Source organism: Delphinapterus leucas, chromosome 1 (genome assembly GCF_059928025.1).
Source record: "Delphinapterus leucas isolate spDelLeu-1000000601 "Yukka" chromosome 1, BTC_Dleu_Yukka2, whole genome shotgun sequence".
Classification (NCBI taxonomy): domain Eukaryota; kingdom Metazoa; phylum Chordata; class Mammalia; order Artiodactyla; family Monodontidae; genus Delphinapterus; species Delphinapterus leucas.
Genome location: NC_143129.1, coordinates 27,147,751 through 27,163,296, shown reverse-complemented (window position 1 = coordinate 27,163,296; position 15,546 = coordinate 27,147,751).

The following is a 15,546-nucleotide window of genomic DNA, read 5'->3' as shown; positions in this document are numbered from 1 at the left end:
TCAGCCTCCTTTTTATTTGGCAGAAAAATCCTCAATGTATTTCACTGGAGGCCTCAGAATTTAGACATTCTGACAAATGAGGACATGGGCCTCTTTTCTGCATTTGTTGGAGACTTAGAAAATATGGCAAAATGTGATCTAACCTCACAATCTAATTGACTTATAGAATAGACATGTGTCTTGGGCCCTTACTCAGAATGACTGTTAGTGTCTTCAGATTTGATCTCTTGGCACAAAGCAACTAGTTCTTGGATGGTCCAAAGGGGAGAAATAAACTAGAGTTTCTCCATCCAATATAGCAGCTGGCAGCCACACATGGGTATGAGCATTTGAACATGGGTAGTTCCAATTGTCATGTGCTATGAGTGTAAAATACACACTGATTTTAAAAATTTACTATAAAAATAGTTAAATATCTCAACACTTTTTATAATATTGGTCACTTGTTGAGATTGCATTTTAAACACAGTGGACTAAATAAAACATATTATCAAAGTTAATTTCACATGTTATTTGTTTTAATGTGGCTATTAGTCAATTTAAGATTATATATATGTAAGTATATATCATGGTATATTTCTATTGGACAACACTACTCTAGATAATTGAGGTTCCTCAACATTCATGTTGCAAGTGAAAGCTTTCAACGTCTAGGTAATTTTTATTTTATGTAAATTTATTGCTTTGAGTAGAAGGGTTTAAGATGGCGGCATAGGAAGACCCTGAACTCAACTCCTCCCATGGACACAACAAACGTACAGCTACATATGGATAATTTTCCTCTGAAAAGGACCTGAGAACTAGATAAACAGTGCCTTGACAACAAAAGATAAAAAAGATGCATTGAGACAGAGAAGCAGAGACACGGTCTCACCCAGGTCCCCACCCCAGAAGCAGTGACCCACAGCTGGGAGGGATCCCAAAGATATAGAACTTTCCCTCAAGGAGTGAAGGGATTGAGCCCCATGTGAGGCACCCTGACCTTTGGGTCCAGCACTGAAAAGAGGAGCCCCACAAATCAGTGGGGATTAAGTCCATGAGAACCATAAAACTATAGGGAACAGAGAACCCACTCTTAAAGGGCTTACATGCAGACCCATTTGCAGTGAGATACAGGGCAAAAGCAGCAGAAAGGGCAAAAATGGCAAAGAGCACCTAGACCATAAGTGAGGGGGACCCACTTACTGATTTTACAGTGGCTGCCAGAGAGGTAGGAACCTGCTGGGACCTTCTTGGGGATGGAAGTGCTGGTGGGCACGTTTTTTACAATCTCATCCTAACTTGCTGGTGAAGAGCTGGTGAATGCCATTTTTGGCACCCTCCTTCTAGCCTGATAGCACCAGAGGGCATGCTCCACCCACTCCACAATACAACCCAGCTGGTTGAGGGCCTTGCCCACCCTGCGCAGCAGCTGCACCACAACCGGGCTGGGCGAATGCACTGTGTCCTGCCTTCTCCATGCAGTGGCCATGCTGCAACCAAGTCAGGTGAGCACCCCAGGCCCCTGCCTTTTCCACACAGCAGCTGAGACCCCACCAGAGCTGGTGTGTGCATGCAGCCCACACAAGGGCTTCCCCTTGAGCGCCTGGCTCTGGTGTTCAGGAAAGACTGTGCTTCTGGGCCCCAAGGGTCATCTCCTACACAAGAACGCTCCTTCAAGACTGTGAGAAGTAGGTGTTTTGCCTGATACATATAGACAAACATAGGTAGTCAGACAAAATGAGGAGACAGAGGAATATGTTCCAAACCAAAGAACAAGACAAATCCCCAGCAAAAGACATTAATGAAATGAAGATAAGCAACCTACCTGATAAATAGTTCAAAGTAATGATCATAAAAATGCCCACCAAACTTGGAACAATAATGAATGAACACAGCAAGAACTTCAACAAAGCAATAGAAAATATAAGAAAGTACCAAACAGAAGTTATAACTGAACTGAAAACTATACTTGAGGGGTTCAACAGTAGACCAAATGAAGTAGAAGGATGAATCAATGAGCTGGAAGACAAAGCAATGAAAATCACCCAGACAGGGCAGCAAAATGAAAAAGAATTTTAGAAAGTGAAGATACTTAAGTAACATCTGGTCCAGCATCAGGTGGAATAACACTTGTGTTAGAGTGATCTCAGAAAGATCAGACAGAGAGTAAGGGCCAGAAAAATAATTTGAAGAAATAATGGTTGAAAACTTCCCTAATCTGGGGAAGGGAGTAGATAGCCAGGTCCAGGAAGCCCAGGGAGTTCCAAGTAAGATGAGCCCAAAGAGAGCCACACCAAGACACATTATAGTTAAAATGGTAAAAATTAAAGATAAAGAGAGAATCTTAAAGGCAGCAAGGGAAAAACAACTTATAATGTATAAGGGAAACCCCATAAAGCTGTTAGTAGAATTTTCAACAGAAATTTTACGGGCCAGAAGGGAGTGGCATGACGTAATCAAGGTGCTGAAAAGAAAAAATTTCCAGCCAAGAATTCTCAACCTGACAAGGTTATCATTCAGAATTGAAGAAGAGATTAAGAGTTTTCCAGATAAGCAAATGCTAAAGGTGTTCATCACCACTAAACTGGCCCTACAAGAAATGTTAAAGGAAATTCTCTAAGCCGGAAAGAAAAGAAAAGGCACTAATTAATAATATGAAAACATACAAAAGTAAAAGTCTCACTAGAAAGGTAAATATACAGGAAAGGTAGTAGATCAACCACTTATAAAACAGGTGTGAAGGTTGAAAGACAAAAGTAGTAAAATTAACTAAAATTATAATTAGTTAAGGGAAGCATAAAATAAAAAGATGTAAAAGATATCATTAAAAAAAACATGGAGGGGGGAGTAAAAATGTAAAGCTTTGGAATGTGTTCAAAATTAAGTTGCTATCAACTTAGATCGCTGTATACATAGGATGTTATATATGAACCTCACAGTAACCACAAGGAAAAAACTTAACCACACAAAAGAAAATGAGAAAGGAATCTAAACATAACACTGAAGAAAGCCAAAAGACCACAAGGAAAGAGAGAAAGAGAAGAAAGGAACAGAGAAGAACAACAAAAAAGCCAGAGAACGATTAACCAAAAGGCAATAAGTACATGCCTATTAGTAATTGCTTTAAGTGTAAATGGACTAAACTCACCAATCAAAAGACATAGAGTGGCTGAATGGATGAAAAAATGGGACCCATCTATATGCCACCTACAAGAGACTCACTTTAGAAGTAAGGACTGAATGTGAAGGGGTGGAAAAAGATAGTCCATGCAAATGGAAACAAAAAGGAAGCTTGTGTAGCTATACTTATCAGACAAAAGAGACTTTAAAACAAAATCTGTAATAAAAGACAAAGAAGGGCATGGAATAATAATAAAGGAGTCAATCCAGCAAGAAGGTGTAACATTTATAAACATATGCACCCAACATATGAGCACCAAAGTATAGAAAGCCAATATTAACGTACCTAAAGAGAGCAATTGAAAGCAATACAATAATAGTAGATTTTAACACTCCACTTACAGCAATGGGTAGATCATCCAGACGGAAAATCAATAAGGAAACATCAGCCTTAAATGACACATTAGATCAGATGGCCTTAATAGATACCTACAGAACACTCCATCCAAAAGCAGCAGAATACACATTCTTCTCCATGGAACATTCTACAGGATGGATCATATATTAGGCCACAATACAAGTCTCAATACAATCAAGAAGAATGAAATCATATCAAGCATTTTTTCTGACCACTATGAAACTAGAAATCAATTATAAGAAGAAAACTGGAAAAACCACAAAAATGTAGAGATTAAACAACCAGTGAGTCATTGAAAAAATCAAAGGAGAAATTGAAAAATACCTGGAGACGAATGAAAACACAGATACAATGTACCAAAATCTATGGAATGCAGCAAAAGCAGTTTGAAGAGAGAAGTACATAGCATTACAGGCCTACCTCAAGAAACAAACAAACAAACAAAAAAACCTCTCAAATAAACAATCTAACTTTACACCTAAAGGAACTGGAAAAGGAAGAACAAATGAAAGCCAAAGTTAGTAGAAGGAAGGAGCAGATCAGAGCAGAAATAAATGAAATAAATACTAAAGAGACAAGAAAAGAGATCAGTGAACTTAAGATTTGGTTCTTTGAGAAGATTAAAAAAATAGAAAATAGAAGATAAAAAATATTGAAAAGCCTTTTGTTAGACTAACCAAGAAAAAAGAGAAAGGGCTCAAGTAAATAAAATCAGAAATGAAAGAGGAGAAATTACAGTTGCTACTGCAGAAATACAAAGGATCATAAGAGAATACTATGAACAATTATACACCAAAATATTGGACAGCATAGAAAAAAAGGGACCAATTCCTAGAAACATGCAATCTACCAAGATTGAATCATGAAGAAATATAAAACCTGAAGACTGATTACAGTAGTCAAAAACCTCCCAACAAACAAAATTCCAGGACCAGACAGCTTCACTGGTGAATTTTTCCAAACATTTAAAGAAGATTTAATACCTATCCTTCTCAAACTCTTCCAAAAAAAAAAAATCAAAGAGGAGGGAATGCTTCCACACTCACTTTATAAGGCCAGCATTACCTTGATACGAAAACTAGTAAGGACATCACACACACACAAAAATTACAGGCCAATATCCTTGTTAAGTATAGATGGAAAAATCCTCAACAAAATATTAAGAAACCAAATTCAATAATACATTAAAAGGATCATACACCCCATGATCAAATGGGGTTTCTTCCAGAGATACAAGGATGATTAACAGCTGCAAATCGATCAACATGATACACCACATTAATAAGACGAAAGATAAAAATTATATGATCATCTCAATAGATGCAGAAGAAGTATTTGATAAAATAAAAACATCTATTTATGATAAAAACTCTCAATAAAATGTGTATGGAGGGAACGTACCTCAACAAAAAAAGGCCATATATGACAAACCCAGAGATAACATCATATTCAGTGATGAAAAAGCTGAAAGCTTTTCCTCTAAGGTCAGGAACAAGACAAGGATGTCCACTCTACCAATTTTATTCAACATAGCGTTGGAAGTCCTAGCCACAGCAATTAGTCAAGAAAAATAAATAAAAGTCATCCAAATCAGAAAGGAAGAAACAAAACTATCACTATTTGCAGATGATATGATGCTATATATAGAAAACCCTAAAGATTCTACCAAAAAACTCTTTGAACTAATAAATGAATTCAGCTAAGTTTCAGGATACAAAATCAATATATAGAAATCTGTGGCATTTCTATCAGAAAGATAATTTAAGAAAACCCCATTTAAAATTGTAGCAATAAGGATAAAATACCTAGGGAAAAATTTAACCAAGGAGGTGAAATACCTGTACACTGAAAACTATGAGACACTGATGAAACAAATTTAAGAAGACACAAATGAATGGAAAGATACACTGTGTTCATGGATTGGAAGAATTAATACTGTTAAAATGTCCATACGACCCAGAGCAATCTATAGATTCAATGCAATCCCTATCAAAATTCCAATGGCATATTTCACAAAACTAGAACAAATAATTCTAAAGTTTGTGCAGAAACAGAAAAGATCCTGAATGGCCAAAACAATCTTGAGAAAGAAAAACAAAGCTGGAGGTATTATGCTCTCTGATTTTGAGCTATACTACAAAGCTATAGAAATCAAAACAGTATGATACTGGCACAAAAACAGACACATTGATGAGTGGAACAGAATTGATAGCCCAGAAATAAACCCACACATATAAGAACAATTAATTTATGACAGAGTCACAAAGAACATACAATGGAGAAAAAGGACAGTCTCTTTGATAAGTGGTGTTAAGAAAACTGGATTGCCACATGTAAAAGAATGAAACTAGACTACTATTTCACACCAAACACAAAAATCAACCAAATTGAATTAAAGACTTAAATGTAAGGTCTGAAACAGTAAAATTCCTAGTAGGAAACATAGGCAGTAACCTCATTGTCATCAGTCTTAACAATGTTTTTGTGGACCTGACTCCAAAGGCAAGAGAAACAACAGTAAAAATAAACAAATGGGACTACATCAAACTAAAAAACTTCTGCACAGTAAAGGAAACAATCATCAAAACAAAAAGACAACCTACTAAATGGGAGAAAATATTTGCAAGTCATGTGTCTGATAAGGGGCTAATATCCAAAATGTATAAAGAACTCATAAAACTCAACAACAACAAAACAACCCAATTAAAAAATGGGCAGAGACATGAATAGACACATTTCCAAAGAAGACATACAGATGGCCAATAAGCACATGAAAAGATGTTCATCAGTACAAATTATTATGGAGATGCAAATCAAAACCACAATGAGATGTTGCCTCACACCAGTTAGAATGGTTAGTATCAAAAAGACAAGAAATAGCAAGTGTTGGAGAGGATGTGTTGATGGGAATGTAAATTGGTGCAGCCACGATGGAAAACATTATAGAGATTCTTCAAAAAATTAAGAAAACTACCATACAATCCAGCAATTCCACTTTGGGGATTTATTCAAAGAAAATGAAAACAATAATTCAAAAACATATATGCACTCCTATGTTCATTGCAGCATTATTAACAATAGTCAAGATATGAAAGCAACCTAAGTGTCCATCCATGGATGAATGGTTAAAGAAAATGTGGTATGTATACCCAATGGACTACTACTCAGCCATAAAAAGGAATAAAATCTTGCCATTTGTGACAACATGGATGGACCTGGAGAGTATTATGCTAAGTGAAATAAGTCAGAAGGGAAAAGACAAATACCATATGATTTCACTCATCTGTGGTATGCAAAACAAAGCAAAACAAAACAAACGAACAAACTCAGAGATACAGAGAACAGATCAGTGGTTACCAGAGGGGAAGGGGGTTAGGGGGTGGGCAAAAGTGGTCAATTTTAAGGTGACGGATGTGATCACTTTGTAGTGTATACAGATTTCAAATTATGATGCTGTACACCTGACACTAGATAATTAAAAAATGTATTGCTTTGAAATTATCTTTTCTAAAAAGATAATAATTGGGTCAAAAGGTTTTTTTCCTCAATGGCTGGATGATAGGTTAAATTATTAAGTTTCAGATTTTAGCTTTGCAGTACGATTTCACAGGAATTCAGTTATTTCATGCCCACCCCCATTTTTTCCTTACTACACAAGAATACGGATGCCCCAAAGCAACAGTAACTGAGAATACAGAATAGACCACTCTCTACATGTGCCTATGAACTCATTAAAAATACCAGACCCACAAAACAGTGAAAACAGATTTTTTATGGGAACACCCACAGCAGTAAATGAAAAACTTATGTTAATGCTGTTCTAAGAATGAAACTTGTAGCTTATAAACTTCTTTAGAAAAAGAAGAAGAAGAAGAAGATAGTGGGATAAGGACTTGGAAATATGAAAGTTAAGTTCCCATGGAAACAACCATTTATCCACCATGCAAATATTCCATGTGTATGAGAGTAGATATGTGTGGAAACGAGGGCTGACCCATATTAAGTTGGAGCACTGGAGTGTTGTTGTAAGTGCTTTATGTGTAAACCCTACCACAGTGAAGTGAAGTAGGGACTGTTCTTTCTTGGGGCACAGAGAGAGAATCAGAAGATCAGGAAGCTAGCTAGCAGGGGAGCCAGAATCAGAACCCTGGCCCTCACCCTAACCTCTACATCGTATGCCCTTCTGAGCAAGTGCAACATAATTATAGCCAGAGAGAATCACGTGTGGACCAGAGAGCAGGACAGGATTTTTAACATTTCTAGTTTTGCTTCATCTTAGCATTCTGATGTTTTTCACATTTGTAACCTTAATGCAGTTAAAAGCAGGAGATGGTAATCAACCAATTCTTATGAAGGAAGGAAGGACTTAAAATAAGTACTTTGAGAGCCGAAAGGGAGTTCACTTCCACAGTGTGATAACGGGATGCAGTTACTGGATCACTCAGCAGTGACACAGGAACACAAAACTGCGCCATAACGTTATTTATTTTTGAAATTTTATCACAAATAATTTGTAAACTTAAACATAGGAAGAGGCTTTCCCAAAGGAAATTTGGAAAAATAGTAACACTTAATAACTTACCCAATTTGGAACAACTTCTTCATCCTCAACATAATATAGATATTATATTAAATTTTTTAAAAAGAATGTGCTTTGTTGAAACTTTAAAAATTGTGTGGGTTTTTAAAAGTTTTATCTTTTTCTGTTTTGCTAAAATTGAGCTTGGCATTTTTAACTTCAAAGGAAATTTGTTTTTCCGAAAGGTCTAAGTGAGGGGAGATAGCTCTACAGTACAAGTCTGGTGATGGATGGTTTGCTGTGAGTGCTGACTGCATGTATTGTATCAGTAATAATGCCGTGCATTGACTTCTTTTTTTTAAAATTAATTAATCAAGGAATTATTTATTTATTTTTGGCTGCGTTGGGTCTTCACTGCTGCGCGCGGGCTTTTTCTAGTTGCAGCGAGCGGGGGCTACTCTTTGTTGCGGTGCGCGGGCTTCTCATTGTGGTATCTTCCCTCGTTGTGGAGCACAGGCTCTAGGCGCATGGGCTTCAGTAGTTGTGGCACGCAGGCTCAGCAGTTGTGGCTCGCGAGCTCTAGAGCGCAGGCTCAGTAGTTGTGGCGCACAGGCTTTGTTGCTCCGTGGCATGTGGGATCTTCCCAGACCAGGGCTCGAACCCATGTCCCCTGCCTTGAGCAGGTGGATTCTTAACCACTGCGCCACCAGGGAAGCCCTGTGCATTGACTTCTTTACTGATGTTATCAGCAGGGTAGGAACCCTCAGCCCACGAAAATTCCAGCCGCCACATCCAGCAGGCTTATCCTACTGTGGATATCATACGGTGTCTCTTCACTCAAAGCCAACCACACACAGGGCTGGAGTAGAATCTCGACCACCATGGGCGGCTTTGTCTGTGTGCTCAGCAAACACTTCTATCCGCAGGAACCTTACAAAGGTGCCTTTGTCTGCCTGCCTGCGTCTCTGCATGGTCCCAGTTCAGGGCAAAGTTATGAGCCGTTCTCCCTTCTGTATGGATTGGTGCTCCTTCTTCAAGTCTTGGTTTGAGGCAAGCCTTCCCTGACCTTCCTGACCAGATGAAATCCCCTGCCATGCCCTCTCATAGCCATTTTAGAGTGCCAGCCCCTCTGCTTGGTGGTATGTGTCCATTGCAGGGCTACACTTGGCAGCTCTGTGATTAACAAAGACCTCCACCAGTAAGTTCCATGAGAGAATGGGCTTGCCTGTTTTTGTCACTATCATTCACTAATGTTTCTCCAGTGCCTGGCACGGTGCCCGGCATGTTGTAGGCACTTGGCAAGTATTTGTTGAATGAATGAAATAAATGGTTGGCTGCACCTAAAATTCAGTATCTAACCGCAGCTGAGCCCCCATGGGTGAGCATCAATCATTCTCTTTGTGTATATGCACCTCCTGCAGCAATGATTTCCAATCTTTCTTACTTGACTCAATGCCCAAACTTGGCCCACTCACTCTTTGTTCCTGTTCTCAGCCCCTACGTTTTAGACAAAATCAAGTGTTATCAAAGCAAGCTTTGTCCCCTTCCCCTTCCTCTGGACCTTCACCCATTTTCCTCTTCCTTTCTAACCCAGAGCAGAAATTGTCCCCATCCCTTGGCAAAGCCAACTTTCCCCGTACTCTGATCCTGCCTGTCCATCCTCCCCCAGGCCACTGCTCCATCTTGCATCCCCTATCTCGACTCTTCTCTCTTTTTCCAACTCCTTCCTCTCACCTTACAGCCATGCTCAGGTGACTCCCATCTTCCAAATACGTTGGCCCTTGGTGGTTTAGCTCTCGAGCATCGCTGTCCAACAGAACTTTCTGCAATGGGGGAAGTACTCTGTATCTCTGCTGTCACATATGGAGGCTACTAGCACATGTGGCTGTTGAACACTTGAAATATGGCTAGCGTGACTGAGACCTGAAACATTAATTTTATTTAGTTTTAATTAAATTTAACATTGAAGTACACACATGTGGCCAGCGGCCTCCATATTGGATCCCACAGCTCTAAAGTGTAAGTTCCAAAATCATATTGTTTAGGTTAAAATAAATTGCAGTTGTACCGCCTCCTAAGCATATGGCCTTGAGAAAGCTACTTAAGTACTAAACTTTTTCATCTAAAATTATGATAATGGTACTATAGTATAGAGTTGTTATGAATAAGATAATTCATGGTATTACATTTAGTGCAAAGTGTATATACTCAAAATGTGTTTGTTGTCATCACCATCATCTTCACTGTTCCCCAATCCTATTGAGACTGCTTTTTCAAGCTTCAGGTCAGATGCTTTAATGACCAACAAAATCAGTTTAGTGGGTCTTGACTAGCATTGTTTTTAGAGAAATAGACCAGACTAGGATAAGAAATATGAGTGCTTCTCATGTAGTAGAAATAGGTATTAACTCATGAAACATTTGTTTCTATATACGAGTGCATTGTGTACCAGGCAATGAAGTAAAACATATTTCTCACCATGAGTTGCATAAAAAGATTGTGTTTCTCTAGAAGTGCTGCTTCCGAGTTGAGAAGGTCAAGACTGATATACCAGAGGCCAGATCCACTGGCCTCTTCTCAACCTTATCTTGATTTCTCAGTCCTATTTGGCACTGAGGTCCACCTTCTGTTTGGTTTTCTTTCCTCTGTTGACCTTTACTCTTTCCCATCCAGTATTTCCTTGAGGGCTACTTGCATCAAAATAACTCCAGGAGGGTAGGAACATATGGTAGTCGGCCTCCAAGTTGCCCCTCCACCCTGATTTTGTCTCCCGTCACTTCTGTGAACTCTCCTCTCACAGTAAATAGGACTCATCTATGTAACCGATAGGATTTTGCAGAAATGACAAATGTGACTTCTGAGCCTGGGTCATAAAAGATATTGTGGTCTCTGCCTTGCTCTCTTGGATCACCTGCTCTAGGGGAAGCTGGCTGCCACTTGATGAGGACACTCATCTTGGGATCAGAGCTTCAGGCCCAGATAAGTCTTCAGATATCTGGCTTACAACTTGATTGCAGCCTTGCGAAAGGCCTCGAGCCACCCAGCTGAGCTGCTCACAGATTTTTGATTTCTGGAAACCATGAGATCAAAAATGTTGCTGTGTTAAGATGTGAAATTTTGGGATTATCTGTCGTGCATCAGTAGATAATGAAGGGAGTGTTCTCTTTAGATTGTATGTTCCTACTGAATCTGGTTTTCTGGGGAGGGGTCTAGGAATCTGCATGAATGTCTCTGGGTGATTCTTTGACCCTCTAGAGTTTGAGAACCACTGCTCTTTTTTTCACTGACTGCTTTCCCTCTTCCTTCCCTCCCTCCATTCCTTCCTTCCCATACAGTACAGTTCCCAAAAGCTCTGACCAGGGCCTCTTCTCTTTTTATTGTGCACTCCCCAAGCAAGTACATCTATTCTGTGGCTTTAACAGACAGACTTGGAGCAACCCGTGGACCTACTTCTTCCACACCGAGCCCTCTTCAAAGCTCCTAAGCCCTGTTTTCCAACTGCCTGCCTGATATCTGTGTGTGTATTTCCCTCCAGCAAGTCAAACTCAATATGTCCAACATTGAATTCATAACCATTCTCATTAAAAACCTTTTCATTTGTGTTCCCTATTTTTGATAGTAATTTATAGCTTAGTCTCCTAGGCTTGATATCAAGCCTTGATATCATCCTTGCATCCTCTTTTTCCTTACCCTCAACACATCTGAAGATCTGACACTCCTCCTCTTCAGTCCTCCATTCTCCCATGGCCACTGCCACCACTCTGGTTCACACGTCATTACCCCTTACCCGGCCTGTTGTGATGGCTGCTCCATTGTCTTCTCACTCTTCTCTTTCCCCACAACCTCTTCCATTCCAACCTTCAATCCACAACCTCTCCACTGTCCTTTGAATAAAGTTTAAACTCCTTGGTATGGCATGTAAGGTCCCTAACAGTGAGGCCCTAACAGGATGTTCTACGTTTATTATTAATAGCCATCTCCTAACTCACCCCTAAACACACATACTCTCTCGGCACAAGACGTTATCCATAATTTCCCAAACATGCCTTGAAGTGGTCTATATCTTTTCTCATACTATTATGACCCCTAGAGAATTAAAATTCTCCTTTGAGAATAAAAAAAAATAATACCGTAAAGCCCATTGCAAAATTTATTTGTGATGCAGTTGCAATGGTAGATGTAGTTCATGTCCGCACCCTCTCATCCCAGTCCCCAAACCAGGTCAGGAGAAGGCAGGGGGAGAGCGTGGGTGCAAACCCCATTGAGCTTGCAGCTACTTTGTTGCCTTCGGACATGAAAAAGGCATTTTCAGCTTCCTGTGGGTCTTCACCTGCTTTAGCTACACAGGTTGTACTTTTGTGAAAAGACACACTCATTATTCATTTATTGAGCTGATAAGCATTTATTAACCCTGTCCTAGCATCATGGTGGATATCAAAGTTAAGACCTAGTTCCTGCTCTTTGTCAACTCTGGTAGAGAGTAGCAATTGGCCAGAAGATACTAAACTATCTGGGGACTTCACAGGTAAAGGAAATCACCTCTAGGTTGGAAGGGTGGGGAGTGGGGATAAGTAATTGCCTACCTTCCTTTCCTTGAATGTAAGCTCCAGAAGGGCAGGCATCTTTGTTTTGTTCAAGTCTGTATTTCCAGTAGCTAGATCAGCAACCTACACAGAGTAGGACCCAAGATATATCTGTTGAATGAACGGGTGACTGAATAAAAACTTTTATGTAGAAGAAGTGTAGGTTCGGGTTCGTAACTGTGAGCTTCTTAAAGGCTGAGATGATAGCCATTTGCATTTTTATGGATTTGCATTGTGTTCAGCATACCTTAGGCACTCAATAAGTGCTGGATGAATGTCGAGTGATTCCATAGTGAGGTTTGTTTTCTCCCACCCCTTCCCTGGTGTCATTAAGTGTTAGCCTTCCTGAAGAAAATATTTATGCTAAGTTGACAGTGGTTTTAAAGGTAAGAGTCTTGGGGCTTCCCTGGTGGCGCAGTGATTGAGAGTCCGCCTGCCGATGAAGGGGACGCGGGTTCGTGCCCCGGTCCGGGAAGATCCCACAGGCCGCGGAGCGGCTGGGCCCGTGAGCCATGGCCGCTGAGCCTGCGCGTCCAGAGCCTGTGCTCCGCAATGGGAGCGGCCACAGCGGAGAGAGGCCCGCGTACCGCAAAAAAAAAGGTAAGAGTCTAAGAAACCAAGAAAAAAAGGCAAGGTGAAAGAAGACGAGACAAGATAAAAAGGTCAGGAAAATAACATTTTTAATGTAATTAACTACTGAAAGTGTTCCTGAAAGCACTGGTTTACCTTTACCCAAGAGTCAACTGAAATGGAAAATCTGACTGTATGTGACATTGTTAAACTATCTCATTAGCGACACTTGTTTGATTTAATCCAAGAACCAAATATTGCTATATAGAGGTCAAAGCTTAAAGTTATTGAAGACTTACCCAATTCAGAATTAAATAAAAAGGCCAAAGGCCCAGAGAATATTTATGCTGCTGTTCTTTTTTCCCCCCAGTGATCTAAATTTAACTAACTGAAATCATATTCTAAGTATCAGATATTTATGCCAGGCTCTGAAGTGGCAGCTAATTTGCCTACTGAAATTACTTGAGACTTGTTTTAGTGAGAAGCCCATTGGGTGCAGAAATAATTGCCGGGGAAGAATCAAAAGCAGGAGAACATGATGGTCTTTGCCCTGAAGCAGCTCACCATGTAAGCAGGTGAAACAGATATTAAGAAAGCAGGGGCTGGGGGGCTGGGGGGCTGGGGGGGTGGGGGGGTGGGGGGGAAGAAGTAAAGAAATATTTGAGTTCAGATTCATTTACAGCCTTTTGGCACAGCCTGCTAGTTGGCCATTGAAATCTGAGCTTTCCTTCTTCAGAAACGGTTGTCCCTGGGACTACATTTCCCAGCGCCCTTTGCATCTTTGTGAGACTATGTGACTAGTTGGCCATGTGACCTCATTCTGGCCAATGGAATGTGGGCAGAAAAGATATGGACCACTTTTAGGCCTGGACCCTATGCCTTACCCTCCTTCTTCTATGCGCTGATATAACTTTTTTTTTTTTTTTAATTGTACTGTCTTGTCCCAGTTTTGAAGCCCTGAATAGAGGCTGGTCAGTCAGTTTCCCTTCTTAAACAGCCTATTAAGTCCACATCCCAAACCACTTCACTTGCTGGGCCCTAACACTCTGGGGCCACGAAACATATACCCTAATTGCCCCAGAGTCAGGTACCGGACAACTAGGGGTAACCCCTATGCCCAGAGCCCCACCCCCAAATTATTCAACTTAACCAATCCACAGGAAGACCATGAAACCTAGCTAACCGCCCCCCACTTGCCATAAATCAGCTGCCCCCAGACCCCCAGCCTGCTGTTACTCTGTTCCTGGGTACAGTCCCCTGTGTGGCCCTGCCTAGCAATCTTCTCTTGTTCAGAGCTCTAAGAATCAGAGAATTTTGCCTTTCATTTATCCAAGTGTCATTGTGTTGGGTCTCACCATCTTTAAATCTTATAAAACAGCTGAAATGGCAGTGATCACAGATTCTTGGAAACTATGTTGATGATGACAAAGTTGCCTTCTGTCTGGTCCTGAATGTCTTCCTCTAATTCCCGCATCCCTGCCCCACCATCAGTGCCCTGTACTGTCCTATGAAGAGAAAGGAGCTTCTATTATGTTGTTACTTGTTTTGGCTTATCGGTTATGTCAGTCTAGCCTACTATAATCATTATAGGAAAACAACCAACCCATTGCTAGGGATATAGTATGAAATGAGGAAGGCTCCAGAGAGAGACAAGGGAAGCCAGTATCTCAATAATCTCTATGAGGAGGGGAGCTCAGGGTTGATCTTTTACAAAATGGCAAACTAGTTTTGCAGTTAGTCCTTACTGGCTATCCCTCCACTCCTGTCCAAAGAAATGCTTCAGTCAAAAGATGCCTTATTCAGATAGATCTCCATTATCTCTAGTTTCAAAAAATATACCATCAGTGCATGGTATTCTCAAAGTTAACTTCATGTCCTTAGGCCCCAGTTTCATTCCGACCTTTTCCTCTTCTATGTTTATCTTTTTCCCCTCCTATCTTTTCCTTTGCATTGCAAATTAACTTCTAACTATCTAAGCATTACATAATAGTATTCTCAACAAAATTATATACAAATAAATAAATTAAATAATGAAAGTAAAATATAAATAAAACTATTCTTTGATTAATCCTCCCCAACAATTCCATCTGCTCTCACCAACCCAGATGCAACCCCACTGTCTTCTGTGCATGGTTTCAGACATTTTTCCTTTTTATTCACATTAGTTGATAGAAAATCTATGGTATTGTTTTTCCGTAAATCATGTCTTACTGTCCATTTTGTCCCACAATTTGCTTCTTTCACCCAACAATGTTTTGGAGAGCTCTCCATGGTCCTACATGGAGATCTAGTTTATACCTAATGACTACATACTGTTCCTTAGTGTGACTGTACCACAATTCCTTTAGTCATTC